Genomic DNA, 4,431 nt, shown 5'->3' with positions numbered 1-4,431 from the left:
CTTAATATACTATAAACTTTATTTTACTATAATAAATAAATACTTTTTAAACTCTATAGAGAGTAACCTACTATTAGCTAGTAATGCAATACTACTAAGCACTTAGGCTAAGGTAGCTACTCTCTAGGAAACTATTAATAACTAGGCATAACTAATTTATAAATTAATATAGTAGTACATTATATTCTCTAGATTAGCACTTACTACGCTAGACAATTCCTTGCACCCCCTTTATCTAGGTGTATAACTAATGCTACTATGTAAGCTAAAACAGAAGCTAATTAAAATAAAGCCCCTCTTTAAGGGAGATAAGTCTATATTTGCTGTATAGTAAAGCCTTATATTATATAAATTAGAGGCTAATAAGGTATTTATTAGCAGTGCCTGCAACTAGTAGAATCTAGTCTTCTAGAACCTCTCTATAAAGGTCTAGAAATAGGTCGCTCCCTACTATAAAGTTAGAGTATTTATAGACTACAACTTAACTATATTTCTTAACTACCTAGCTACTATATACTTTAACCTCTATTAATAAGAAACAGCTCTTATTAAATTAGACTAAATATAGTAATACCTAAATAAAATATTTATAGACTTCTTTGTTTAGTTTAAGAACAAAATAGTACTAGCAGAAGGTATAAACTAGACTAATATAGTTAAGCTAGTAAAGCTCTAATAAGCCTTAAGCAAAGAAATATATAAGGTAATTCTTAGCTAAAATATCTCCTGTACTTTATACTAACTAGTAATTATAAAGCTGTAATGCTTTGCTATAGACTTTAAGTTGTACTGCTTAGAGAAGAAGCTCTACAACTAATATAGCAGAAACTAAACTCTCTTAGCAAGTAGTTAGCTCTAGAATAAAGATATACTAATAATAAGCATTAATAAAGTTAATATAGACTAGAGGCAAGAGGGCAGAGAAGCCTGCACTTAATAAAGTGCGCTCTAGGATCTTGTAGAGAGCTAGAGGCAAAGAGCTTAATAGGTAATAAAGGCTGTTTTAGCTAAAAGACAGAAGGCAGAGTAATATTTACGTTATAGCTTAGGTAAATATTGTGTTTAAGAGTGCACTTTATATGCACTAAAACAGCTCTAACTAGCTGCTGTAAGATAAGTTGCAATAATAAAGAACTTATTAGAGGACAGCACTACTAAGGCTAAGTTAGAAAATAATAAGCCTTTATAATAAGACTCTTATTAAGAGCGTAGCGCTATATAATAACTAATATGCTTACTATATAAGTAGACTAGATATAGAGGTTAGATAAGACTAATTTAGAAATAAATATAATACCTTTTCTTATCTCTATTCTAGTTAACAAACTTAAGTTTGTTAATGCCTAAGTAGATATAGGCTATAATTATTATGTAGTTATAAGCAAAAAGTATATATAGTAGTGCAGACTATAGTAAATACTACTAGAGGAGGCGCGCTAGATTTATACTACAGTTAAGACTAAGCAAGGCAGTTATTAACAGCATAAGTTATACTTATTTATATTACACTTAGTGAGATTCTAGGCAGATGTAAACAGCTAGGAATTCCTAGTTGCTGTCTATATAGTGCTAGGGCTTACTAGGGATGTAATACTAGAGCTTCTGTAGATAAAGCGCTATAAAGTAGATATATATATAGCTGCATAGAAGCTAGTAATTAATGCAGTAGAAGGACTAGTAGTAAAGAGGATAAACTAATACTAACCTACTTCTCTATTAGTTGCTATACTAGAATTAACATACTAAAGTCTTGTCTAATAAGCCTATAAGATAATATAGAACTACTAGTTTATAGTAATAAGCTTATATAAGTTAATATTAATACTATAAGTTTAAGCTATATTTAATACTAAGATAGAAACTAAGCTGCTGCTACTGCTAAATAAAGTCTAGAACTTTAAGGACCTTTTTAACAAAAAGGCAGCTATTATACTACCCCTCTATAGAGGCTCCTCTAATTATTACATCTAGTTAAGGAAAGAGGCAGATAGCACGCTTCTAAAGCTCCTCTAGGCCTCTCTATATAATATGCCTTGTAAGCACTTACTAGAAATCTGTAAGCAAATTACAGACTTTATAGATTAAGAATAAATATAAGCAAGCGCCTTACTAGCTGTAGCCCTAGTGCTGCTAGCAAAGAAACTAGAGAGAGGTTAGTAATTCTATATTAACTATAAAGCGCTAAATAAAGTAATAAAATAAGATTGCTACTCTCTACTACTAGTAAAGAAGACGCTTTAGTCTCTAGCAGAAGCTAAGTAGTTTATAAAGTTAGACGTATATACAGCCTTCTATAGAATATAAATTGCAGAGAGATAAAAACACCTTATAGTATTCTAGATATAGTTTAAGCTATTTAAGTAGCTTATATACCTATTTAGGCTAGCTAAAGTACTAGCTATATTCTAGCAATATATTAATAGCGCCTTAAGCTTAGCGCTAGGCAACTTTATTACTACTTATCTAGATAATATACTAATATACTCTAGTAGTTTAAGAAAGAATTATTAGCAAAAAGTCTGTGAAATTCTAATATAGCTTAGAATAGTAGAGTTAAACCTTAATATAAAGAAATATATATTTATAGTAACTAAAGTAAAGTACCTTAGGTTTATAGTGCATATAGAAAAGAAGGTATAACTTAACTTAGAGAAAGTAGCTATAATCTGCAACTAGGAGCTCTTAATATAAGTCTAAGGCGTCTATAGATTTATAGGCTTTACAAACTTTTATTGCAAGTTTATTCTAGAGTTCTCCCAGCTAGTTAGACTACTGCTAAAGTTAATAAAGAAAGAAGTCCTCTTTTGTTAAACTTCCTAGAAGAATAAAGCTTTCTAGAAGCTAAAGACTGCCTTTATAATATACTTAGTGCTCTACTAGTAGAATTCTAATAAGAATATAGTAGTAGAAATAGACTGCTTAGAAGACGCTATTAGTAGCTGCTTGTCTTAGTATACTTATAGCATTCTCTACTTAGTAGCTTACTACTCTGTATAACTCTAGGCAGCAGAATGTAACTATATAATCTATAATAAGAAATTACTAGCTATAGTTGCTTGTTATTTAAAGGTATAGTTAGTAGAGCTCTAGAGTATAGCTAGGCTGTTTATAATACTTATAAATTATAAAAACTTAGAGTATTTTATAGCACTAAGAGAGATATTAAAACAGCAGGCTTAATAGGCAGAAATACTATTATTATTTAATTTCTTTCTGTAATACTGCCTAGGTCTACAGGCAGTAAGGCTTAATGCTCTATTGTAATAGAACTAGAATAAGAATTTACTACCTCTACGTTTTAAGCGCATTATGCAACTATTAGGGGCAGTAAGCATATTGTTATGCCTAGTAAACACTATAGAGACAGCTCTCTATACTAACTCTAAGCTAGAACCTAATTAGCATAATATATTTTAAGATAAGTAGCTCTAAGGTCTCTAGGAAATAGAGATAGCTTAGAACGCTACCTTCTAGCATTATATTAAAGCAGTATAAGATAGCGTAAGAAAGTTTCCCCTAGAGGTAGATATATAGAAATAAATATTTAACTATATAATAAGCATATATAGAAAACTATAGTATTAAAGTTAGTTATAAGTACTAAAGTAGAAACCCCTAATAACAGCCTTAACCTAATGAAAGTAGAAACCTTTAATGATAGCTTTAACTTAATATATATATAAATTGCTGCTATCTAGCTACTTAAAATATAATACTATATTTAATATCTTGTATAGAGACTTTTATTAAGACAGAATAACAAAAGATATTATATAGTTTATATATAACTACTACTATTATAGTAGCTATAAGAGCTAATAGCTTTATTAGAGACTACTATAACCTCTTTCTATTGCTAATTAGTATTAAACCTAGATCTCTATTAACTTTATAATAGACCTGCCTACTAAGGAAAAGAGAGACATATAGTACTTTATAGTTATTATAGACTGCCTATCTAAATACGTTTAGCTTAAGGCAATAACTATAATAAGTATAGAAGAATATATAGAACATTTTAAGACCTACTAGTAGTATTTCTATAAGTTCCTATTATAAATTATTATAAATAGAGAATTAAACTAGTTAAGTAAGTTCTAGATAACTCTCTACTGCCTAATTAGTATTAAATAGCTACTCTTAACCTCTTACTACCTCTAGACAGATAGAGGTACAGAATAAGTTAACTAAGAGGTGCAGGCAATTCTCTAAGTAGTTATCTGCTTTAAGCAGGTTAACTAGGCAGATTACCTTATAGCGTGCTAGTTAGCTCTAAACAACTGTAATTTAATAGTTACTAGTATAAGCACAAATAAAGCTATATATAAGTATAACCTAAGCCTAGTTGTTCTTATAAAAATAACTAAGCGTTCTAAGATAATACTATAAGGGCAGGCAGTAGCGTTGCTCTAGCACTTAAAGAAGAGTACT

The sequence above is a fragment of the Metarhizium album genome, assembly GCF_000804445.1.
Source record: "Metarhizium album ARSEF 1941 chromosome Unknown scaffold_20, whole genome shotgun sequence".
In the NCBI taxonomy this organism is placed as follows: domain Eukaryota; kingdom Fungi; phylum Ascomycota; class Sordariomycetes; order Hypocreales; family Clavicipitaceae; genus Metarhizium; species Metarhizium album.
This window is presented reverse-complemented; position numbering follows the sequence as displayed.